The sequence below is a fragment of the Oncorhynchus nerka genome, linkage group LG2 (assembly GCF_034236695.1).
Source record: "Oncorhynchus nerka isolate Pitt River linkage group LG2, Oner_Uvic_2.0, whole genome shotgun sequence".
Lineage (NCBI taxonomy): Eukaryota > Metazoa > Chordata > Actinopteri > Salmoniformes > Salmonidae > Oncorhynchus > Oncorhynchus nerka.
In genome coordinates this window covers 15631366-15644395 of record NC_088397.1, presented here as the reverse complement: position 1 = coordinate 15644395, position 13030 = coordinate 15631366, and positions in this window count along the sequence as shown.

Here is a 13030-nt window from a genome sequence, read left to right as displayed (position 1 = left end):
GTTATATGCAATATGAGTGATGAGGGAATGCAAACCAGCCTGGAGTACACATACATTGACACATAACTATTACACACAGACATGGGGGGAAAAAGAGGGTTATATGCAATATGAGTGATGAGGGAATGCAAACCAGCCTGGAGTACACATACATTTACATATAACAACTCCACACAGACATGGGGGGAAACAGAGGGTTATATGCAATATGAGTGATGAGGGAATGCAAACCAGCCTGGAGTACACATACATATAACAACTCCACACACAGACATGGGGGGAAACAGAGGGTTATATGCAATATGAGTGATGAGGGAATGCAAACCAGCCTGGAGTACACATACATATAGCAGTTCCACACACAGACATGGGGGGGAAACAGAGGGTTATATGCAATATGAGTGATGAGGGAATGCAAACCAGCCTGGAGTACACATACATTTACATATAACAATTCCACACATAGACATGGGGGGGAAACAGAGGGTTATATGCAATATGAGTGATGAGGGAATGCAAACCAGGTGTGCGGGAAAACAAGACAAAACAAATGGAAAATGAAAGGTGGATCGGCGATGGCTAGAAGACCAGTGACGTCGACCGCCGAACGCCGCCCGAACAAGGAGAGGGACCGACCTCGGCGGAAGTCGTGACAATATATCCCATTTTATATACAATTAGTACTGGAAATGTGTGATTAATCAGGTTCAGTTTTGCTCACGTTCATGTCTTTTAACCATCTTTGAATGTTTGTGTAAAAATATAGAGGAGTCCAATAATGAAAACCACATGATCATTTTACTAAATGGCATGACAAAATATGGTAAACAAAAGTTATATTTATTTGAATTTACATTTGGTTGTCAGCCACTCAGTTGAGCTGCCGCTTAAAGGGTTCATTTCCAACTTGTAACTCACAGATTGATTGGCTGCAAGTTCAACCTTTGTCAATGTCTCATAGACTTCCATTATTGCCTATAGTAATACACACACCATTTATATATATCAAAAGTGTTATTGCCCAATAATGTTTTGGCTATGTACATGTTGGTAAATTGACATTGTTGGGTTGGTAAACCAAGACAGGCTGAGTCTGGGATGCACAACCAGGTCAAGCTGGAAGAAAGCAGATCCAAAGGAGTGATGTGGTGCAGAGGGATATATGAAATACTGAGGAAGAAAACAGCGAGGTATGAAACACTGAGGAAGAAAGCAGGGAGGTATGAAACACTGAGGAAGAAAGCAAGCGTGTCAGAGGGAGGTATGAATGGCTGAGGAAGAAAGCAGGGAGGTATGAAACACTGAGGAGGAAAGCAAGCGTGTCAGAGGGAGGTATGAAAGGCTGAGGAAGAAAGCAGGGAGGTATGAAACACTGAGGAGGAAAGCAAGTGTGTCAGAGGGAGGTATGAAACACTGAGGAGGAAAGCAAGCGTGTCAGAGGGAGGTATGAAAGGCTGAGGAAGAAAGCAGGGAGGTATGAAACACTGAGGAGGAAAGCAAGCGTGTCAGAGGGAGGTATGAAACACTGAGGAGGAAAGCAAGCATGTCAGAGGGAGGTATGAAAGGCTGAGGAAGAAAGCAGGCATGTCAGAGGGATGTATGAAAGGCTGAGGAAGAAAGCAGGCATGTCAAGGTTGTAGCCATAAAAAAAACACAGCAGCTGAACATGCTGGGGGAGCGTGAGAGAGTGGTCACTCACCTGGAACATGGAAGGGCAGCAGATTAAGTTTCTGCTTTGCTCTGTGTACAATGTTTTTCCCACACCAACAAACCTTCACACGTGGAAGTTGGCAGACAGCCCAGACAGCTGCACGCTATGTGGACAACCAGCCGATCTGAAGCATATGCAGGTGGCGGCATGACCAAATACTGACACAACTGGCCACGGGACTGAAGCAAGCAAGGAGAAAGCTGAAACATCTGACCCAGGTCTCCTCGTCGTGTTTGGAGGACAAAGAATGCTGAGTTGCATCCAAAGAACACCATACCTACTGTGAAGCATGGGGGTGGAAAAATCATGCTTTGGGGCTGTTTCTCTGCAAAGGGACCAGGACGACTGATCCGTGTAAAGGAAAGAATGAATGGGGCCATGTATCGTGAGATTTTGAGTGAAAACCTCCTTCCATCAGCAAGGGCATTGAAGATGAAACTTGGCTGGGTCTTTCAGCATGACAATGATCCCAAACACACCGCCCGGGCAATGAAGGAGTGGCTTCGTAAGAAGCATTTCAAGGTCCTGGAGTGGCCTAGCCAGTCTCCAGATCTCAACCCCATAGACAATCTTTGGAGGGAGTTGAAAGTCTGTGTTGCCCAGCAACAGCCCCAAAACATCACTGCTCTAGAGGAGATCTGCATGGAGGAATGGGCCAAAATACCAGCAACAGTGTGTGAAAACCTTGTGAAGACTTACAGAAAATGTTTGACCTCTGTCATTGCCAACAAAGGGTATATAACAAAGTATTGAGATGAACTTTTGTTATTGACCAAATACTTATTTTCCACCATAATTTGCAAATAAATTCATTAAAAATCCTACAATGTGATTTTCTGGATTTTTGTTTTCATTTTGTCTGTCATAGTTGAAGTATACCTATGATGAAAATTACAGGCCTCTCTCGTCTTTTTAAGTGGGAGAACTTGCACAATTGGTGGCTGACTAAATACTTTTTTCCCCCACTGTATGTATTGTCCGTATATAATCTGTTTGTTTATTGTCTGTCTGTATATTCTGTTTATTGTGGCAGCACCATTTCACAGAGTCAAATTCCTGTACCTGCAAATGTATTTGGTGAATAAAGGTGATTCTGATTCTGAGTTCCTTGATGGAGGAAGGAGTAGCGATTGCGGTACCATCCAGCTCCCAGAATACTCAGTGTGGAAAGTACCTGTCAGGTGACCCCAACAGCGATGACCCCCATTTAGAGACTTCCTCGCAGTCAACATTTGCTCAAACTAGTCCAAACTAGGTCGCAGTGGTGAGTAGTGTATGGGGCTTTGGTGGCAAAACGGATGGCACTGTGATAGACTACATGCAGTTTGCTGAGTAGAGTGTTGGAGGCTATTTTATAGTTGACATCGCCCGAAGTCAAGGATTGGTAGGATGGTCAGTTTTACGAGGGTATGTTTGGCAGCATAAGTGAAGGAAGCTTTGTTTTGCGAAAAAGTAAGCCAATTCTAGATTTAATTTTTGATTAGAGATGTTTAATGTGAGTCTGGAAGGAGAGTTTACAGTCTAGCCAGACACCTAGGTATTTGTAGACTATACTTGTAGGTCCATTATAATTTCAACACAGTTTTGATGTGGTTTAAGTCATTTCAATGTTGTTTGATTCAAATAATCAAATCTTGAGTTGGTTAATTTACTTTACTGTGTAGTGCTAGGGCAAAAAACAAAACCTGCACCCAGGAAGGCCCCAGGACTGAGTTTGGGAAACCCTGTTCTAAAGAAGTATACCTTCTAGTGTCCTCACATTCTAATCCAGACCTCCAAGACACTTCCATTACTTTGTTTAATTCTTCAACTCTAATCGGGAGATCTAATTACACCTGCTCTAGTGGAAAAAAAGTTGTTCTGTTTACCAAAACATGAACTGTACCTTCCCTGCTGCAACCAAGAATGTTTTGCATAGAGAAGGGTAATGCTATTGGTTGACTGGTCCATTTTATTCATCCTGTAACATAGCTGACTTATTTGTGTGTGTCTTTACTGATCCTGTACAGTACTGCCCCCTTAATTTCAATAGTAAATCATTAACTGGTACCTGAACGTTACTACAGTCTCTGTGACAGGTGGAGAGCCCGCAGCATAAGACCATCAGACGTCCTAATAATGTGCAGTCTGCTGACACTGGATGACTGGAAACAGCAGAGATGAAGGAGCTATGGGTTATAGCTGTCTTTGCTACAGGTAAGACTTGCTCTATATTGGATTCATTCAGGGTGATTTAAGATGTTCAGACTACACTGACTGTACAAAACATTAAGAACACCTGCTCTTTCCATGACATAAACTGGCCAGGTGATTCCAGGTGAAAGCTATGATGCTTTATTAATGTCACTTGTTAAATTTACTTCAATCAATGTAGATGAAGGGGGGGGGCAGTTTAAAGAAGGATTTTTAAGCCTTGAGACAATTGAGAAATTGATTGTGTCTGTGTTCCATTCAGTGGGTGAATGGGCAAGACAAAAGATTTAAGTGCCTTTGAACAGGTATGGGAATAGGTGCCAGGCCCACCGTTTTTGTTCAAGAATTGCAACGCTGCTGGGTTTTTCATGCTCAACAGTTTCTTGTGTGTATCAATAATAGTTCACCACCCAAAGGACATCCAGACAACTTGACATAGCTGTGGGAAGCATTGGAGTCAACATGGGCCAGCATCCCTTTCGACACCTTGTAGAGTCCATGCCCTGACGAGTTGAGACTGTTCTGAGGGCAGAAGTGTGTGGAGGTGCAACTCAACATCAGGAAGGTGTTCCTACTGTTTGGTATACTCAGTGTATGATGCTGTTGTTAAGAGTCTTCTGTGATTGAGAATTATGTTGGAAAATTGCTTTCAATGAAGATGTGCAAAAATGTATGATGCATTTAACTTATCAATTGATTATTACCCATATATAACCTTACTGTTTTTACAGTGTGGTTTATTTAATTTTAAAGTTTGATTTATAGGCAATGATTGATTGATGTTTTCTGTTTGCTGCAAGGGATACAGTAACATCAGTGAAGACGTTGTTTCAGATTTTACTGTTAAGACATTGTTTACATACTGTGAATAGACTACTGTCAGGTCTCAGATACAGTTGATAACAGAGTAGCCTTTGCTACCAACCGTTTATTGGCAGTGATAATGACTTCTTTCTTTCATAAACTACAGTAGAAAACATTTCTACACTGATGCAGACACAATGAAACTGGAACAGCATGGATCATCTCCAATGATTATAGGAACTGGCACTATGTGCCCTTGTTTATGTGGTTTACTGAGTTAATTCTCTTTTTTAAAGTCTCTTTATCACAGGGGAATCTCACCACATCATCTGCCATTCCAACCACCATTGACATAACTACCCCAACTACTACTGCTCCTATAACCTCTGACCCTCCAACTAGTGCTCCTCCAACTAATGACACTCCAACTACTGATACGCCAACTACTGACCTTGCAACTACCGGCACTCCAACTACCGGCACACCAACTGCTGCCACGCCGATTACTTACACTCCAACTACTGAATACCCTAACAGAGAGAATACAGTAGACGGCATCTGTCAAAGCAGTGATTTAGGACCTATTTTATGGGTCACGTGGTTACGCCCATATACGTACATCCTGTCCTTCCGTTCTCACGGTATCGAGTGGGTGTTTATTTAACCAGATAGTGCATCTGTTTATGTTAAAGCTTAAAGCTGTTATGATGATTGATGTGTAGTGACCTCGTTGAACTGTGGAAGAGTATGGCCCCCTGTTGTAGTTAACTTAGGGCCTGGCTGTTGTATATGAAACAGTAATGTCCGGGGTATTGGGCAGCCGGAGTATAAGTAAGTGCTGTGAACACTAGCGTCTGCTAAATGACTTAAATGTCAAATGTAAATGTACTAGCGACCTCGATAAACCCCAGAACACTAAAAAAGAAATTAAAATAAACCCAGAACACTAAAGAAGAAATTAAACATGTCTCCTAGACAAATTGTAGGTGTACTGTGTTCCTCGTGTCAAGAACACAATGACAAAACCATCGAAGACATTCTTTGTGATGCCCCTGATTGTTTTAATGGAGTGCTGGATATGAGTGACGGCCATATGGGTTACGTTTTCCAACCGGACGATTCAACGGTGAAGATTTTCACAAACAGCGGCCACAGCACCCTTTTTCAGACAAAAGCCTGGAGTTTTTCTCCTGCGCTGCGGATGAGAGAATGGCTTAAGATACGGCTTGCGCTATGCCAGATCGAACAGGCCCTGAGTGGGACAACCCTGATAGGGACGCACTGGAAGAGGAAGTCTGCAGGCGAGATGATTGAAAAGCCATAAGAATCTCTTCAGTAGCGTATAGTCCCGACTCCAAAGTGACAATTTTAGGTTGTTCCGAATTCAATACTTCCAATGCAACCAAATCAGTTAGTTCATATGTATTTTCAAAAGCCTGCACGGAGGTCAACTACTAACTGTCTTTAGCTTTAGGTGGGGAGTTAACATACGTTCCTTAACATGATGAAACAACTGGAAAATATTTTCCAACATCGTGAACAATTACGCCAATTGTCCTATCCTTAAGACAGACCCAGGGCCTAAAGGCAAGACGGTTGATCTATCCAGGGAAAGAAAACATACGGAACCTGGATGGAGCGGGATATCGTGCGGGGAAGAGACATTGTCTGAACCGGTTAGACGCTGAAGATGGGGATTTAGAGACGGATGGATGTGTTGGTTGCCCATAGAGCCTCACCTTTTTCTGTAAGAAAGGGATAGTAAAATTGTTTAACTAATTATAACATGTTTAAAAGGTCTGTACGTGTTAAAAGGTATGTGTGTGTGTGTGTCTCTACAATTCGACATTAGGGGGTCATTTGCACATAGGGTTCTCAAAACAATTTTTTTCCCCCGAGCATCTCATTTACCTTCAAGGAGGTCTAATATCAGGCTCTCTCTCTGTCTGTGTACCTCAAAAGGTGTGTTAGTATGTGTTTTGTGTGTGTGAGCATTTGTTTTCAAAACATTGTTTTAAACACTAGGGGTCATTTGCAAGTGGGGTTCCCCCAAAACCACAGGTGTTATTTCCCGAGGATGGGTGGGGGATCAACAGTCAATCCCACCAAACAACATAGAATATGCCTAGACCCCCCCCCCCCCCCCCCCCTAAGTTCATGCCATACATTGTCTCAGTCAGGACACAGAGGTTGCTCTGAAAACTCTTTACACATGAAGAGAAGCCTTTCTGCAAGAATGTTGAAGGTGAGGGAAATTAGATCTCTCTCTCTCTCTCTATCATCTATAGGATACCCGACGCTGCTACCGGTAATAATTGCTTTGAATCATCCAACATTAGATGTTATAACTGTTCCAGATGGGTATTCTGAGGAATACCCAGCCCGAGAAGGCCGACTGGCCTGAAAACGATTGGATTCAAGAGTATGCTCTCTATGACCCGTTTTTTATTAGTTATAAAAATGTTTGATAGAATATGTTAAGACAATGTCAAATAATGACTCCAACAACAGCTGTACAAACCATGCAGAATCTACACAGCCAGAGGACCTTGGGATAGGAACCGTGTTATTGAGGATTCCACACAAAAACAAGCATCAAACAACCGGAGGTAATTTAACTAAAACCCCAAGGCCTAACAACGAGAACTGTGTTAATATATTAGATATGCATTTGAAATTGAAATTTCGCCCATGACATACAGAGTAAAACATCTAAACCTGATGATAATTTCAACGCTGTAAATGACGATGAGGAAGACGATGTGTTGATGTATGAAGTGGCCAAACAGCTTGATAAAGTCAATTCTGAGATTGAGACTATCTTCAATTAATACTGTTTCTATGTGGACACAGATCCTGAAACAGATCGTCAAGATAGGTTTCTCACAGCCTTTTACAGGGCTCTAAAAGCCAGAGAGGTTCAGCTACACACACGTATGGTTGCTTTACTAAGGCGTAGAACAATGCCCCACTTGTTAAGCAACAATCTGAAAAGAAAAGCCAAAACAAGCGATAAAAATTGTATGTAACATGGATACTTCTAGAATACCAACAGACCTCACATCCTTAATTAACCAAATGAATGAGACAGGGCCAACCTCCCCATCAATAACTCTGACACATGAACACCCATTATCACAGGTCCCCACGGAACTCATATCCTTAATTAACCAAATGAATGAGAGCACAACATCTTCAACACCCCCCACACACACACACACACACACCTCCTTTAACTCCTATGTCCGAAGACTGAGCAACCCCACAATGTTTCTGAGGAATTGGAAAATTGTGTAATAAATCAGGACAGTGATGGTATTGATAGATGTGTCCATGTTGTGTACCGCAATAAATTCAGCAATACAAACATTTCTCCGTTTTTTAATTTCACATGTATGAATCAAAGCCTTTATTAGGCAGTTTCTATGTGATGATTTTGGATACTCTTGGCGAACTTTTAGAAAGGGCTACAGATTTTGCAGAACCTCGTGATGTCTTACAACTTGAAATATGTGGAGATAGTATGCAAAACACAGCATCTCTTGTTTTACCCAATGGCGAAGCAGATCTTGAACAATTTATAGCCCTGCTGGAGCGCCTTGTTCAATCTAATTTAGCCATCATAGCTGATAGGACCCTAGAACTTGTTGTACAAATAGTTCACCAACTCCTAGGCTGAGGGGTTAAGAAGGAAACTTGATAGTCTCATGCAATAAGAAATCATAAACAATAAGGCATATCTCATAAACGTTAACAATCCTGGTAATCAGTTATGCTGTGCAATAGGCCTATCACATTTACTCAACCCTGGATGTACTGATCTAGAGGCTTTACAAAAGGTTAGGGAGCTCCAAAATTCTGTCGGTCTAGGTATACAGGAGGCTGTGGCTTTATCTGACATAGTCAAATTTGAAACATTTCTGAACATCAAGATTGTGGTTTTGTACCATAGTAGAGCTAATTCAGCTCTTTTGAAATTCCAGAACAACCCACAACCTCATCCTCAGATTCTGTACTTTTGTACTTTTATGTGCAAAACGCCCATTATTATGCTATTACCAACATCAGAGCTTTTTTAGGAGCACCATATGTGTGTCCATCATGTCATACAGGCTACACCCGAAAGGGGAGGCACTCTTGTCTTTATAACTGTTCAGTATGTCAGGATGAAAAATGTCCGATGCAACCCTTAACCATAACACCCTGTGCGGATTGTCAACGCACATGTCGTTCGGCCTACTGCTACGAAAAACACCAAATTGAAACATGGCACTACAAGGCATGTTAATCTGTAAGCAGTTGTGACATGAACAAAAAATATCCAAAATGCCATTGCAATTACAACCTTAAAATAGTCAACTCCAAACCTTGTGTGTAAAGGGCCTCTTGAAGTGGTTCAAGAAGTGTCACACGAGTGCTATATTCAGCCCTTGGCTGAAGATGAACATTCAGAGAAATATGTGTTTTATGACTTTGAGACTAATCAGCAATCCGGGGTTCATTTGCCTATTTTTGTATCTACCATGACTTTCAAGGTTGAAAAGTGGTGGGCAGAGGGACCCAATTGTGCACTACTCTTTCTAAAACACTTCAGAAAACCCCAGTACAGAAACTTCACGTTTGTAGCTCACAATTCTAGAGCCTATGATTCCTATCTTCTTTTGAACCCCTTGATACAACAAGGCGTTGCACCCAGGGTCATAGCGCAAGGCCCAATTTGTAAGTCGCTCTGGATAAGAGCGTCTGCTAAATGACTTAAATGTAAATGTAAATGTAGTAAAATGTTGTGTTTTGTAGACCCCGCCTTCAACCAGAGATACATTGACAGTTCAAGTTTCTTACCCATGAGATTGGCTCAAATGCCTGAGGCCTTGGGTTTTGAAAACTCTGTGAATCTACATTATATTGGATCTTATCCCAGCCCCGAAATGTACAGGTGTGATCAAATGTCTCCCAAAGAGCGAGAGAGATTCATGACATGGTATGAGACAGTACGTCATATTACCTTTGATTTCCATAAAGAGATGGAGTCATACTGTGACAATGATGTGGTTATCCTGCGTGAAGGATGCCTCAGATTCAGAGAAGAGGTCATCAAAGATGCCGGCATTGACCCCTGGTGTGGTACAACTATTGCATCGGCATGCATGAAAACCTATCGTACACACTTTTTACCCCCAGCATCTATAGCCATTCCATCGCATGACAACTACCGCTGACAATTCAAGTCATACTCTAGGGGGTCCAGTCAATGGTTGGAGTACTTGGCCCAGGATAAAAACATTTTTATTCAACATGCTTGGAATAGAGGGGAGATGGCTATTGGGCCGTTTCACGGAGATGGATACACAGAGATTGACGGTTTTGAGTACAACGGTTGTTTCTTCCACGGTTGTAAATCTTTGTTTGTGCCCCATGCCATGTGTGTCTTAACCCAAAGGACTTCTGGGAATATGTACCAGGAGTTCCAAGACCAATTGGAATCTTTACAGGCTACTTATGGGTTGAAAGTGAATGTGATGTGGGAGCACGAGTGGACTGAACTCAAAAAGTCTGATGCTCATGTTCGAGCTCTCCTTTCCACCTTTGACATACCAGAACCCTTGAAACCCCGACAGGCCTAGCATGGAGGTCGTACCAATGCTTTGACATTACGGTATGTAGCGCAACCCGATGAGACAATTGGATATGTAGATTTTACATCCCTTTATCCTCATGTAATGAAGTTCCTCTTGTTATCCTATGGGTCATCCTGAAATTATTCACTATAACTTTGACTTACCACAAAACTAGTTTGGTCTGATAAAAGCAACTGTTTACCCTCCCCGGGGTTTGTTTCTGCCAGTGTTGCCTTACAAGGGACCTCAAGGAAAACTTTTCCTTCCCCTTTCTCGCACCTGCAGTGAAAACAACAACCAGGAAAAACCTTGTGATCAAGAAAGAGCCCTGACAGGTATATGGGTCACCATTGAATTCTCGAAGGCTCTAGAGAAGGGGTATCGTGTGTCCAAAATCTTTGAAGTGTGGAACTTTTCCAGGAAATCAGACACTCTTTTTAAAGAGTACATCAAGACCTTCTTGAGATGCAAGCAAATGGCTTTAGCGTATCCTGCATCTGTCACAGATCAAGAGAGCAAAGACAAGTACATTCAGGACTATCACGACAGACAAGGTCTTGACCCTGACAGAATAGAGGTCAACAAAACCTGTCGAAATCTGTTGAAATTGTATTTAAACTTACTTTGGGGTAAACTATCCCAGAGAAGCAATATGCTAACAACATTGATCATTAAAGATCCTGAAGAATTTATGGAATTTGTTTTTTCGGGCCAATACGAAATTTCACATTTTTCATTCTTGAGTCAAGACATTGCCCTGGTGCAATGGAGACGTAAATGTGTTTCTTGCAGCATTTTGAAAATAAAAGAGAGCAGCACACTCTAGGAGCTCAGATGCAAAAATGTAATACCAATGTTTCGACAGCCAAGCTGTCTTCATCAGGGTATAATCACAAACACTGCGGGATGACTTGTTTATATAGTGTCAAAAGACACAGGTGTCTGTAATCATGGCCAAGAGTGGCCTAATATCATTGGTTAATAATCAAATATTAAAATGTCATACAAAGAACAGCATACAAACAACAAATGGATAGCATACGATCATAGATTAATTTAACTACACAAGTTTACAAACAATTACAATGGCAAAGTCACCATAATCACAATAATTTTACATTTTACATTACATTTAAGTCATTTAGCAGACGCTCTTATCCAGAGCGACTTACAAATTGGTGCGTTCACCTTAAGACATCCAGTGGAACAGCCACTTTACAATAGTGCATCTAAATCTTTTAACGGGGGGGGGTGAGAAGGATTACTTTATCCTATCCTAGGTATTCCTGAAAGAGGTGGGGTTTCTGGTGTCTCCACCTTTATTTTTTTTTACCTTTATTTTACTAGGCAAGTCAGCCTTTCGGTTACTAGTCCAACCTCTCGTTTTAACAATAAATTATCAAGGTCACCCCCTCTCCTAGGGAGGGTGACATGTTCGATGCCAATATAACGCAGAGACGAAATCGAGTGGCCTGCCTCACAGAAGTGGGCCGCAACTGGATAAGTAAAGTTTTTACACCTAATGGTGCTACGATGCTCTGAGATAAGTACTTTTAATTCGCGCTTTGTTTTACCTACATAATTTTTTACCACAAGGACAAGTTATAAGATAAATAACTGCCTTAGTGGAGCACGTAATAACACCTTTTATTGGGATCGATTTCCCTGTTTGTGGGTGTTTGAAGGATCTACATTTATAAGTGCCATTGCATTGAGCACAGCCATTACATTTGTCATTTCCATCCAGTAGGGGCGCAAATAGACGTTCAGGAATATCTTGGGGTGGTAAATCAGAGTTTACCAATTGGTCTCTGCGATTTCTGCCCCGCGAGAATACGACCAAGGGAAGGTCCGAAAACACATTACCGAGACGATCATCGGATTTTAGGATGTGCCAATGTTTGTGAACAATTCCCTTAATTTGTTCAGAGCACTTTGAATAGTGGGTAGTTAGAATGCAAGAATGCATCTTTTTGCGAGACTGACCTTGAAAAAGGTCATGTCTCGTTTTGTTTTGAATTTTCTCAATGGCAATATTAATCTGATCATTCTTGTAGCCCCTCTCCTTGAACTTTCTTTGCGCCTCAGCCATATTTCTGTCGAAATCGGATTGTTTTTTGCAAATTCTTTTGATTCGACAGAATTGGCTGTAGGGCAAACTATTTTTCAAGGGAAGTGGGTGACAACTATCAGCCCTCAACAAACTGTTACGATCAGTAGGCTTCCTGTAAAGATCAGTGTATAGAACATTATCTTCACACAAGATCAGAAGATCAAGAAAACTGATTTGACGTGTATCAGATTGCATAGTAAATCTCAGATGCTCAGAACAGGAGTTATGAAAAGCATGTAACGCCTGGAGCTGTTTTGCATCACCCCTCCATAGAACACAAATATCACCAATATACCATTTCCAAATAATGATGTGAGGCAAGAAAACATTTTTGAGAGGATTGAAAATAGACTGTTTCTCCATGTAACCCACAAACAAATTAGCATAGTTTGGAGCCATGGGGGATCCCATAGCGGTACCTTTCGTCTGAATAAAGAAATAATTTAGAAACATGAAATAGTTGTGTGAGTACTATTTCAGCCAATGTTACAATGCATGCACTGGAAGGTAGTTCATTAGGGTCATGTTGCAGAAGAAAATGTTCCATAGCTTCAATACCGCCCTCGTGTGGAATATTAGTGTATAATGACT